The 14,220-nt window shown below is 32.2% G+C and overlaps 1 protein-coding gene across 1 annotated transcript in view; it reads right to left on the bottom strand.

Annotated features, from left to right (window-relative positions):
* Nucleotides 1–14,220, bottom strand: part of CNKSR2 (connector enhancer of kinase suppressor of Ras 2) — a 338,457-nt gene that overhangs the window by 272,695 nt on the left and 51,542 nt on the right. The gene's annotated exons all lie outside the window — the stretch shown is intronic.

Here is a 14,220-nt window from a genome sequence, read left to right as displayed (position 1 = left end):
TGGACTTTTTGTTATTCTTGGAACAAAACACTCCATCCCTATTTTTATTTAGTTCCTTGGAATTTTCTCCCTCACCATAGATATCTTCCATCTTTCTTAGATTCCTTGAAATCCCAGCTAAAATCCCACCTTCTACAAATAACCTTTCTTGGATCCCCATAATTCTAGTGCCTCTTTGTTGTTGATTATCACCCATTTATCCAACAAACATCATGTTGTCTCCCCAGTCTTTAAGACTCAATTGTCTCCTCCTCTGGGCACGAGACTATAACCTTGAGAAAAAAGAAATATTTTATCCCAATCTTTGTACCTCAAATACTTTGCACAATGTCTGGTACATGCTTAATAAATGTTTGTTGACTAGACCAATTATATGGATTTTATATGAATCTGAATCTTTTTGTTCTCAGTTGTTATGAATGTTGGAAATTTTGAAAGACTCTCCCCTAGAGGTTGGTTTTAATATTTTGAGGATTTAATATTTCTTAAAAATAGAGGTCAAATTTGCCAGTGATAAAATGTTGTCTGGTTTCTAGAGGTGACGATGTATGTATATGCTTACTATGTAAGCATATATGTAAGCATATACACACAAACAGATATGTATTTTATCTGCTTACTGACTAATTGCCCTTTAGAAATCTGGTAGGTACATCAAATTTGTCTTTACTTTTAGTTAAAGTAGACACAGATGGGCAAACTGTTGGGAGAAATACACAAAGTAAATAAATACTTTTCAAAGAGCTTCGACTATACCAGATAATGTTGAAGTTGCACACTAATACTTTAGCCAGTACTTCACCTTGCTTCCATGTTTCCCATTTTTGTTCCCCATTAGATGTCTCCCTCTCCCATCGTTACTTGACAAGAATTCCATGGGAGTGTCAGAATGTAGGCTTTTGACTTGGCTAGGAGGAAGAAAACTGGAGAAGGAAATTGCAAACTCCAGTCTCTTTGCCAAGAAAACATCAAATGGAATCATGAAGAGTGGGACCAGATTGAAATAACTGAAAAAAATGAGGGGAAAAATCACTCTGACAATGCAAATCAGCAACTGCTGTGCAATTTAGTCTGAGAAGGTTGTCTGAGACACTGAAAGCTTGCAACTACCTCCAGGTCACATAGCCATTATGAGTCAGAGATTGAACTCAAATTCAGGTCTTTCTCTGAGGTTAGAGCTTGATCTACTATGCTATGTTTGTTTATAATCTTCATATTGCTTTTCTCTTCTCTGACAGTTGTGTGATTATTTAGTTGTGATCTACTCTTGAAAATTCATTTTATTTCTTTGAGATATTCAATAAAAATTATGAGATTTGAAAGTCCTAGTCCAACTAAAATAAGTTATTCAAGTCATTATTACCTTACAATCCTAAGAACAATTAGAAAAATTGTTATTAATTTTGCCTTCATCGAGAATTACTAATGGTGAAACAAATTGTCTGTGCATATGAACACAACTGAAATATCCAATATGATCTGAGATTTATAGAAAGAAGATATCTTAAAAGCCTTTGTGCCTAACCCCATCATTTAAAACATGAGGAATCTGAAATTCATAAAGATAAACTGTGCATTAAGTCTCACCTCTAGTAAGTATCTAAAACAAGATTTAAATTGAAGGCTTTGTGACTTCAAAGCTGGTACTCTATCCACTATGCCATCTAGCTAACCCTAGCACATAAATAGCTCATAAATATTTAATTGTTTAAAAGTTATTAAATATTTCTTATCCCATTAAACAGTACAGATATTCCTTTGTGGAAAGAAAAAAGCCAGTAAAAAAAATCTCTAATTAAACAGAAGGTGTGGAGCAACAGAGTTCCTTTCTTCTTCTAAGATCACCTTAAAAAAACTTGCTAACTCCTGGACAAAAGAATTAGACATGGCTTCATCTATTCCTGAGCAGCTGGGTTTATGTTCCGGTCTATTTGCCTCTTGAACAGCACATATGAAGGATTCTCTACGCTTACCTTCATGTCCTGATTAGTTACCAAACAGAATTTTTCTCAATAGGGATGGAACTAGCTGCTACAGTACCTCTTATTCACTGGAAAGAAAATTATTTTGTGAATAGATGAATCATTAAGAAGATAGGATATCCTACTAAGAAAGTGGGTTGTATTTTCACTTCTGGTAAAACTTCACCAATTTAATCCAAAGGGGGAGGTATAAAATGTTCGTACCAGTATTTTGCCAGATAAAGAATGAAATAAAAGATGAAGTTCAGGGAGAAAATCCTTACGTTTTCATTTTATAAAATTTTCTTTAAACTGAATTTTGTTAAAAATCAGATTTCATGTGAAATTATTGAGTCCACTTATTGGAAAATTAGAAGATATTCTTATCTTAGATCAATATTTTTGAGACATAAGTGCCAGTAAAGGAAATCTAACTTTTAGAAATGTTAGGGTTTCTGTTGCAACATAAAAGGTTTGTACATTTTAATTCATATTTGGTTCACTTCATTCCTTCCTTTTTTTTTAAAAGTGTTAATATAAAAGCTTGAGAGAAAAAATACTCAGCGATGATGTGGTAGGGGAGGAGTGAGATGCTATATTGCTAAGAGTAAAGATAAATAATAGTAGGTGCTAGGTTTATTTAACCTAAATGGGTCTCAGTTTCTCCATCTGTACAATAAGAGAATTGGACTAGATGGTCTCTAATCTACTATTCTACTTTGATGACTTCAATAGACAAAAATAGGTTTAAATTTCCACTTCTCCAACCCTTCCAATCTCTATTAGTGATCTTCATTAAAAGTGATTCAGAAGAAAAAAATAATTCTAACAGCATGGTAACCAAAATTTTTAGATTTTTGTTAATACCTTCATTGATGTTGGGACCTGCTTTGTATTTTACTTTTAATTTTTAAAGATATATTTTATTGATCTGTTTTTTATTTCATCTTCAAATATCTATCTATCTATCTATCTATCTATCTATCTATCTATCTATCTATCTATCTATCTATCTATCTATCTCCTTATCTCCTTTCTGCCTTCCCTTCCCAGCAAGCAATCCCTTGTTACAAAAAAATTCAAAAGAAGTCAAACCAAATTATCAGCTTAGTCCAACAGTTATCTACAACAGAGCAGCTATTTTATTTTAAATATTAAAGAAAATTAGATGAAAATATTGACAAAAGAATAATATTACAAAATTGGCAAGTGCATCTTTTGCTAAACTGCTAATTTAGCATATATTTAATTATTTCAAGGAAGGTGGTGGAATACTCAAACATATCCAAAACCATAATTTTAATTTCCCTTGATTTTAAAAATGATCACTGATTTTAAAAAGGATAAGTCCATTTCATTAACAGAGAAATACAGGTCAACTCTAAGAAGACCAGTAATCATTTGAATGACATTAAGAAAATATTTTATCTATTTCCTCCAGTGGTCTTATTACACAGTCTCATTATTGCATAGGGATGGCTCTGGCATTTCAAAGGCTAGACAGGAGAGACCAGCAATGGGCTCTGATGTTGAACTCTATTTCTGTGATCTGAATACAAGCCCACGTATGTTTTAAAAAGTTCATTGTCATAGGGCTGGCCACCAAGTGATGATGTTTTTTTTTTTATCAGAATAACTTAAGTCATCTACAAAACAAGGGAGTAGAAAGAGTATAAAACACAGTTGGAGTGTGAAAGAATTTTAAAACTTCAAGGAAAGCTTGTAGTTGTGATCCTGTGACATTTCTTCCATACTGTGATATCTCTCAACCAATCTGGACAGGCTCAGTAAATGTTTTTAATTCACATGCATAAAATATCTCTTAATGTAGCCATAAAGAATGGTTAGGAGAGGTTACAGGGTCTATGCTACTAGGATGATGGCATTAGCTACTGAAGAGAAGGAGAAAGACTGGTGCTATAGCTCAAGTAGTGGTGTCTTGAATTTAGCAAGATCTTGAATGAATTAGTTTGTACAACATTGAATTATAGGTCTTTTATGACACAATCATTCCTTTTACAATCTTTTATGCGTTATTAAATTGCTCAGCAAAACCTTTCTTCACTGCCTTTCAGTGAGGTTCTACTATCAGAGTTGTGTATGGAGTAAAACTAGAAGGAAAAATTACTTTATCACAAACATTTCAGAAAATCTGTCATTCTGAGGCAATTTAACATACTAATAATAACTCAGTTATATACTTGAATTTCTATGTTAATCTGAAAAAACATATGGTGACATCTGGGTAACAATAACAACCTTCTGAATAAGAAAGTTTCTGAATGGTGCAATGAAAATGGTACTTCATTTAAAGTCATAAACTTGGGTTTGAAGCCCAACTTTTTGATTTACCACTTGCAAATTGCCTTGGGCAAATCATTTAACTTTTCTAGATCTCAGTTTCCTTGAATTGTGAGGGAATTGGTCTAGATGATCTCTAAAATACTCTTATGGTTCTAAATTCTATAATCTTTGCCATCTTCTAATTAAACAACATTGATGGAATTGGGAAAGTCAATACAACTTAAATGCTGCTAACTTCAAGCATTTATATGTTTTGTAAACCCAGCCTCTAAAACTTAAAGGTTGGGTTTTTTCCCAATAGCCTTCTCTGCTTCTCAGTTGTCACTTTGAACTTAACAATATTTGAACTGATGAAGATTCAATGCCATCTATTGACTGCATTCCCAAGCCTACAACTCTGGGAACCTGAGGCAATGATTGGCTTAGACACTGGACTCAGGATTGGAATGACTGACCTTTAATTTTACTCAAAGCCTTGGGCTATGATACATAAGTCATTCTTATCTGATAATTCTCCAAGAGACTTGACTCTGTATATAGATGGCAATTATCTTCAGCTGTAACTTCCTGGATATTTTGCCAAGGGTTTCATGATGCATATATGCAAGAGTGGAAAATGGGAACTGGGGAGAGGTAGGAATTGTTTCTGCCTGTGACCTAAGTAAGTAAAAACTCATTTTTTCCTTTAACCAGTCTTCAAACATTAAAGCATTTTATATGGATGTAGCAATCATATTAACATTAATTCAGAGTTTTTCTTAGTAATTCATATTCTAGAGTGCTTGCTATCAATGAGGTTGATCAACAGAAATATACAGGGTTTTAAAAATGAAAAAAATTTGTATTAAATTATTTATGGGTCAAAGTAGATGGCCACTAGGAGGCCTTCCAACTCTGAAATTTTGTGACTCTATAGACTTTTTACAATAAAAGTGCTCCACTCATCATTGGCATTCAAATTACCTGCTGTGAAAGGCAAAATGTCAATCAAAAAAACCTCCTAAAATTAAAATATGATTTCTTCATTCATGTTTTAATTATGTTTGGGAGAAAACATTCAGGGGTCATATGGCTCACTTAAATTAATTTACATTAAAAACTAAAATGGATGCTGGATGGAGAAATGAGAAAAAAAAAACGGGGATGGAAACAGTCCTCTGCAACTTCCAACTACACAAACAGCCATATAATAATAAACTTGATCATTAAGCAAATATGGTCATTTTCATTCCTTTTGAATTGATCACATAACACAAGTACTTAGATAAATTTTATTTCATTGAACCCTTTTGGATTTCTAGAAATCAGTAACTTGTTGGCTTATTTTAAGCACTTCAGTAATCTATGTGGAGAAAGGAAAACCTAAGCTAGAAGATAGGTTAATAATAAAAGCTAGAATTTATACATTGTTTTAAGGCTTGTAAAGTATTGTATCTTATCTCATTTGATCTTCTAGGGTTCCCAGGAAGATAGGTAATCTTTTTATCTCTATTTTACAGATAAGGTAACTTAGCCTGAAAGATGCTAAATGATTTGCCCAAGGTGTCCAATGAGACTTAAATTGGTATTCCTTATTAGAGCTCCAGAGTTCTCATTCACTGTTCCTTCCTGTCCACCTGTTTGTGATCCTAGTTAGGGTTTTCTTAACAAAGATATGAGAAGGTTTGTCATTTCCTTCTCTAGCTCATTTGATAGATGAGGAAACTGAGGCAAACTGGGTGATGTAATTTGTCAAGAATCACACATTTATGTATATGAACCATATTTAAGCTAGCATATGATTCTGCAACAGAAAAATATGTTCAAATGAAAAAGAACTCTAAGAATCCAAAGGATATTTTCTTAAACCACCTTTTCTATTGATTAGTAATACTAATAAAATTCATTTTCTAGAAGATTAATAAATCAATGAAAAACACATCCCTGCTTCACTTTCTGTTTTTGTTTATTTGTTTGTTTTACTGTAATAATGGCCTTTCTGAATGACCTCAAAGTAAGCCCAGAGCACATATACTGTTAGGGTAGTTTTGGTTTTTAGGTGATGATGTGACAACACTGAAATCTAAATATTGCCATTATATATGAATTCCATTTAAATTTGAGTTTCAGTCAATAAGTTGTGGTACTAAAAGTTGTCTCTGGCTGTGACTGGAATATCAAAAAGGCTAAATTAGGTTTAAATAAGTCATGTTTTTTTGAAGGAGGGGGTTGAGGACATAATTATAATACACAATGTTTTCCCTTGTAATTGCAATACTGGAGTAGTCAGAGAAGAAAATAATGTTGAAGTTAATGACCACAATTTAAGATGAAATCTGAGAAGTTAGATGAAACTTTAAAGATTAACTTTTAAAATACAGTATTAGCAAAGTCAAACAAAATGTTCTTCCAGGCAGAACGGTAGCTTGCTAAACAAATAAAACCCTGAATAGAATCTTATCCATCCCCAGAAACCCTTTCCAAATGCCATTAGAGCCAGAAATCGTTTGTTATGTAACTGCATATAGCACCCATCATAAAATATTATGTAAATATCTTTTTTGGTATCTCATCCTGCCTAATATTGTCTTTTATGAACTTTGCATCTCTCCCAGTTGCTAGCACACAGTAGGTACTTAAACAATGTTTTCTGTATTTTATTTCTGAATGAGGCTATTTCCATGTTTTATTATGTTAATTATCTCAATATGTATCAAAGACAGAAAAAACATTTATTTTTTAATAAGTGATGCTTCATTGAGAATTAATAAATGGTCACATATGCTTTACTTGTATAGATTTTCAGTATGCCTGCTGCTTAAGATCTGGGGTAGCTCTATGGTACAATGGATAGAGTACCAGGCCTGGAGTCAAGAAGACTCATGTTTCTGATTTCAAATCAGGTCTCAGATACTTACTAGCTATGTGACCTTGGGCAAGTCACTTAACTCTACCTTGGTTTTCTCATATTCAAATAAGATGGAGAAGGAAATGGCAAACCATTTTAGTATTTTTGCCATGAAAACCCCAAATGGGGGCACAAAGCATTGGACAGGAACAAAATGACTGAACAATTTAAGATTTGACAGATGAAAAATTCTTAGAGATGTCTAGTTGTTTTAAAACACTTGTATACTGACTGATAGTTCTATATTAATCTGAACCCTTAACACAAGAAAAAAATGACATTCAGCTTTACAAATAATGCTTTATTCTGGACTTTATATTACATGTATTTTTAATAATGGAGCTTTAATAAAAAAATAAGCCCAATTAACTTATTAGAGTGAATAATTAAGAGTGCTTCCCCACATTGGATAAGGATAGAATAAGCAACCCAACATAATTCTGACACTATGTATTATTGAAAAATTTTCATTTAAATTATTTTAATTTAAATACAATTTCAACACTAAATATAATAAAGAAGATAACACTTTTCATTAGGCCAAAGAGGTCTTCTATAGTTTTCATTCTGTTAATTAAAAAATTAAAAACAGTGTTCATGTTACTACACTATAAAAATGCTCTTTAAAATTTTATAAAATTAAAATCAGGAGGGCAGTTCAGCATTTTCAATACATGGAGACAAATAAATAGAACATTTATTATTTTTCATTATATCATGCATTCTTAAATAAGGCAGATGGCTTTTCAAAATACTTAAAAAAGCAAGATGAATAATATTTTCAAAGTTGACACTGTCTAAAGAATGACATAATTTAATTTTTAAACCACAAGTACTAGATTATTTTTGGACCAGCTATGATAAAACTACATTAGTAAATCATACTTATTGCATAAGGAAAAAAATGTTCTATGGATCCATTAAAATACTAAATGTTTTCAAAGAAAATGGGTCTAATCATATTGGGTCTCTGAGATGGTATCACAACTCCAAATTATGATCCTGGCTAGCAACCTTATTTGTAGCCTAGACAGGCATGTTAGGTCATGGGCCTCATGTCCATGATTTAAAAAAAAAAAGCTTCTTTACAATGGAATTCAAATTGAATGGTTATGAACTCCATAGGCATTCTCAAAAGGAAAGAGGGCTTGCTGTTTGGCATTCTGTTTAGCCATCTGTGAGGAGCTGTTTTATGGATTTTCTTTTCTTTTAAAAAGATTGCAAATATCATGCCCTCTTCTGGAAAGAAAGAATTTTTTTCTCTGTGTAACACTCAGTGAAAGAAAATGAACTTTATTATTTAAAAGAAGAAATCAGCACCCTATCCATTTAAATCTGGTTAACTATCAGTTTATTCATTCAGCTGTCACCTGAAATAATAAGTCTGATTGAAAATAAGTCATAAATCAAGTTCTCTACAATGAGATTGTCACTAAAATAAAAAAGATGTTTAGTACCCTTAGTTTGTTTTTCTAATCACTTGAATTTTTATCAATAGAGGTTACTCAGCTCTCTAAATCCATTATTTAAGATTATTGTTATTTCACATACCTTAAGTGTAGTGCAGTGAATGTTACAGGGAAACCTTATACAAAACCAAAGAACCAACCATATAATAGCTGTGCTAAAAACAAACAAAACTCACTAGCAATTAATGATGCTATTTTAATGGGATTAATAGTAGGAAGGCACTTGGTATTATAAAGGTCTTGTTGTTACATTAAAAAAAAAAACCCAACCTAAATCCATTTGTTACATAATGATTCAGATCAATAAAACTCAAAATGGTCAAAGGCTTGGCTCTGATGATAAATAATATTTGTCTTGCCTTTTTGGCATTATTTCAAAATCATTACTGAGAAGTCGATTACAATCTGTTAGACAAAAACAGTATATGCTTATTACTGGCCATTTCTGGCACCTAAAATTCTGTATTGCAGAATCTATTTAAAATCAGTATAGGCTATAATGTGTCTCAGGTTTTGGGAAATGTAAATTTCATTTGATGTTATCTAGTTTTTATCTGTCACTTTTGTTATTTCTCTGGTTTCTTCTCCACTTTACCCTGGGAAATATATATGCTGTCTCTTCATTCTCACATCTCACTCACATAGGTTTTTTGCCTCATTCCTATAGTGGGTTCATCTTTACCTTTCCTTTTATTGCTTGCATACCTGTTGAAATTCCAGTGTTTCAATGAATCCCATATTGACTGAGAGTTAGGCCTTATCTCTACGCCCACAAACATTTCATTTTCTACTAGTATACTTCTTGAACTAAAAGCCTATCCATAATGCAAAAATTTTTTTCTTTATTTAGTTTTCTTTTGTGGCACTTGGACAATCACCTCTGTTATCTATATGTCCTTGAATTGGTTCTTCATTTTAGATCCTAAATTATAAAAGCATAGAGTGGTTGGCCTATCACAACTCCATAAGTGCAAAATATATGTTATTACATAATGGTCATAAGAAACTAACTGCACATTCTCTTTTGTGTTAATTTGACACATGATATCTTAAGTATTTTATGTAGTATATATTTAATGACTCGTTCCACAAAAGTTATCTTTATGAACCATACTCTTCAGTAGAGATATGACAAATTCTTGCTTTATATAAGATAAAAAGATTCATATTCCAAAATATATCAAAGTCTAAATTTTTTTAATTTTTTTCATAAAAAATTAAAAAAAAACTTTTAAATTTTTTTAAAACTTCCTAGTCATTGAAGGATTGAGAAAAAAAAACAAATCTGAGTTTACAAAAGCAAATGATAGTATGGATTAATTTTTATCATTTCCATGTTTACATTAATAATAAAACATATAATAATGCCACTTTCTACTATACTTATTTTCAAACAAAATTTTGTCTCAGTTATTAATTTCTATCTATTCAAGCTACATTTACTTAAAATATTGACACTTTCCTTTATAAAACTAAGATTAAGATAAATTTCATCTTTATTCAAGGTAAAAATAAAATAAAATAAAATGCATCCCAAAAAGCAGGATAAAAAGTATTACCAGTTTTCTTAAGGAAAAAAAAAACTACCCAAAATGTCCTTCCAAACATATTCTCTCTTCACCACATTTTACATTTATGTTCTAGTATATTTTATTTTTCCTATGTTACAGATACTTACTTCCCCTCAAAACAAAGCAAAAAAGTGAAGTTTCAACCTTGGTTATCTTCCCACTGTGAGTAACTATAAAAACCATAGTATAATGAACTTAATATTAATTAAAACATGCTGTTTGAGATATCAGTTGGAAGAAAATCCTTTTGACTTTTCAATATCATACAGCCTAGAAATGATGCACATAAAAACCATTTTATCAGTTAGTATGCATTTATTGAAAGAGATGTATATGGGTATTTGGTATATAATAAACATTTAGGGATATATAATAAAGAATAGAAGTATATCTGCTCTCAAAGAGGGTGTTAAGTATTGAGGTGAAAAAAGAGACAAGAAATTGACGTAAATCTATGCACATGGATGCAAGGGCATGGAAGAAGAAGTCAGCCACCTATTGTACTTGAATAATAGAGAATGGGAAAATTGAATTATATTTTTTAATGTATAATTATTAGACCTGGCCTGTGAATCGAAGGCAGGAATATGTTACATGAAAGGAAATACGGAGGTTATTCAGTGACCCAAGTAGTTGGAAGATGGGGAGTGAGGACTAGCAGGTAGTAAGGTGTAGCCACTTAGGTAAAGAAGAAAATGAGAAGCCAGGTAAGGTGAAAATAAATGATCTTAACATGGCAATAATCAAATATTCACATTTGATCACCAAGTATATGGAAACATAATTGCAGGAAATTATTTTAGCTTTAATATGTAGCACACTTTCAGGGAGAAGGGGACAGAACTCGAGAAAGGAAGAAAGAAGTTATGGTAATTACAGTATATGTAAAATGTACTTTGGCAATGGTTTTGATGATAGATGTCAAAATAAACACTAACAACATCTTAAAGAGTTGGACAATTTAGGGAGTTAGATAATAAAACATTTTTGAGTTGAGAAACATTTCTAATGCTAATGCTCTGTTTATTTGAATGCTACATTTCCAAAAGCCAACTTATTTTCATTGCTTTTGGACATATTAAATTTTAAATCTTATCAAGACAGAAAATTCAAGTAATTAAATTCTATGTAATGTGATAGTTTCTATTTGGAGTATTTCTTCCCAATATAAAGACTTAAGACAAAATAATTACTTCAGGACTTGTGTTCTTTTCAGATATTCAATATGCATATGCATGATAATTTTTAGATGCAATTGTGGATTCAGAGTCCTGAAGCATAGGGAATGCATATTTCATCCAGAACCAACAATGCTATCACTTAAAAATGTATGGAATCAGTGGGCAATAAGTTAAGCTATAGATTTCAATAAGGTACTTATGTGTATCTGTTTGTGTGTGTGCAGTTCAAAAATCAAGTAAGGAATGAAAACACATCCATTCATTTATTCAATAACATTTATTAAACACCTACTCTGTTTAATGTGTAGGTCTTTACTCTAACCACTTCATATTTGAGTTTGCTCTATAAAAATTGATTTTTTGTCATTTAATTTATTTACGTATTTGTTTATTGGCACAAAAATTATACTTAAAATAATTTTGAACAAAATATGGCATGTTGTTTATCTTGGTAACTTGTTGATTATTGGTTTTATAATTTTCTCTTCACTTTGATTGTTAAGTTTGTGTAATATTTCTTCAAATAGATAGCAATTGTATTTCATAAAACTACTTGGCCATGCCCTTCTTTCATGTTTGTTTAATGGTTTTTTTTCAGTTCAAAAGATATAAAAGTACTTAAGAATGAGCACTAAGTGTGTGCATTGCTGCACATAGTTATTTATCTCTATGAATATCTGAAAACATATGCATTCTGATTTGCATTTTAAGGATGATGAAACTGTCACATTAGTAGGGTGTATCATGCTGTGAAGAACTCCCACAATGCTGCAACAGTTGTTCAAGTCATATTCATCCTTTCGTGCTGCCTTTATAAAAAGATATGCAATGCTGGACATGATTGATCTATACCACAGCTGCAGCCTAAATTAAAGTGGAATTTTAAATATTAATGTTTCTCTGGCAGGGAGTATTTCCCCAGTGCTCTATACTAAAATTTATTTGGTAAGAGACTCAGAGAAGGAAAATATTCAGGTGACATATGAAGTCACCTTTTAAGGAAATGTCCTTTTCCGGTGTTTTGACTATTGTTTTTTTTTATTTTTCTGATGACATCCCAGTTGTGGCTAAGTTTAAATAGTCATAACCTGCAATGGCATGAGAAATCTAGAAAGAAGAATCTAAGTCCTCATATCAATTAATTATTTTCTACTGACGAACTTAAGACCCAAATCATTTAAAAAATTGTTCCAATTCTCCGTTTCAGAATGGTTCTTGCAGACCTATGCCTCAATGCCTTTGATTCTTAGGTGCCTTGCTTTTATCTTTTGAAGTCTCTTTAAAAATCTTCACCAACAGGTACTAAAACCTGTTCTCCAACTTCAAGATAACAATAGCCATTTTATATGATAGCTAAAAAATACTAGTCTGTTTTCAAATGTCTGGTAGTTTAAAGTGGACTAATTTTAAACGGATACCTAGTGTTGTAGAAAGTTTACAATGTATCGGTATAACCTGTCTGTAATATTTTGGATATACAATGACCCTAAACTGTTCATTATTTTCTTCAAAATAGGATTGGAAATGGAAAATTTGTATTTTTCTGAAAGGGGGAGAAGTGGGGAGAGAGAAAATGGAGGATGAGTGTAATGATGTCCCCCCAGAAACTCTGCCAAGGAGCATCATGGGAATTTGTGAGGGAGGAGAAAAGTCTGTTTATACAGGTAATATGACTACCCATGGAGTCAAAATAGTTTTTCTCTGGGGATTTTAGCTAGAAACTCAAAATGAGGTGAGCTTTCCATCAATTACAAAGGAATATTTAGTTATTTAATTAATAAATAATTCATCATTTCATTTCCCATGTATCATAGCAGTGGACCAGCAGGACCTGCTTGCCATAAAAGAAAGCAAGTACATCTTCTCTTCATCTAGATTCTAGAAGGAATAGCTATAGTACTGTGGGAGGGAACTTTCCAAAGAGGGAAGATGAAGGGCAAAAACAAAGTACAGAAATGATGGATCAAGAAATAAAAGCAAAGACAAATGGGACAGGAAAGCAAACTAAATAGAGAAGGGAAGAAAAAAGAGATAAAATTATAAGAAAAATATCCCATATTAACCAATAAATTAACAAAAAAAGGAAAAGAGATATATTGAGGGGTAAAGAAGAAAATATCTCCAGTTTCCTCCTGGCTGTGTCTACTCACCTGAGACACAGAAAGCCAAGTTACATTATTTCTTCATTAAAGCAATTTCATAAATGGTGAAATGATAAGCAACCTTGAGAACTGCCATCTAGAGCATATTTATTTTTGGATAACCAATGCTTGTTAGTAGACTTACATCTCCAAACTCATAAGCCCATGAAAGACACATGTTTGTGAGTCCAGGTAAATCTCTTCTCCCCAAACTCTCCAACATTTTAGGAGTTATGAGATGATGTTGTTTTTTGAGGGTTGAGGGGGAGCAATGCCTACTCTTGAAAAAAGGTCCCAGGGAAGACAGCAATAGGTGAAATGAATACCAGATATTAAGAAGTATGTCTTTTAATAAAATTCAGTTGGGAATGGATATCTTTATATAGTTATAATCTAATACCAAAAATGGCAAATATGGACAGGAGGAGGCAGCAACATTTCAGGATGGAGAGAGAGAGAGAGAGAGAGAGAGAGAGAGAGAGAGAGAGAGAGAGAGGAAGAGAGAGGAGAGGAGAGGAGAGGAGAGGAGAGAGAGAGAGAGAGAGAGAGAGAGAGAGAGAGAGAGAGAGAGAGAGAGAGAGAGAGAGAGAGAGAGAGAGAAGTGCTCCACTGTTTGGCTGTTCCTGACATTATAATGTATCATCAGCGACCATATAAATAACTACCAGCGGCTTCAATATTTTTGTCAAGAGTCCAGTCTGCAGTG

Source organism: Gracilinanus agilis, chromosome 3, assembly GCF_016433145.1.
Source record: "Gracilinanus agilis isolate LMUSP501 chromosome 3, AgileGrace, whole genome shotgun sequence".
Classification (NCBI taxonomy): Eukaryota; Metazoa; Chordata; class Mammalia; order Didelphimorphia; family Didelphidae; genus Gracilinanus; species Gracilinanus agilis.
This window is presented reverse-complemented; position numbering and strand designations above follow the sequence as displayed.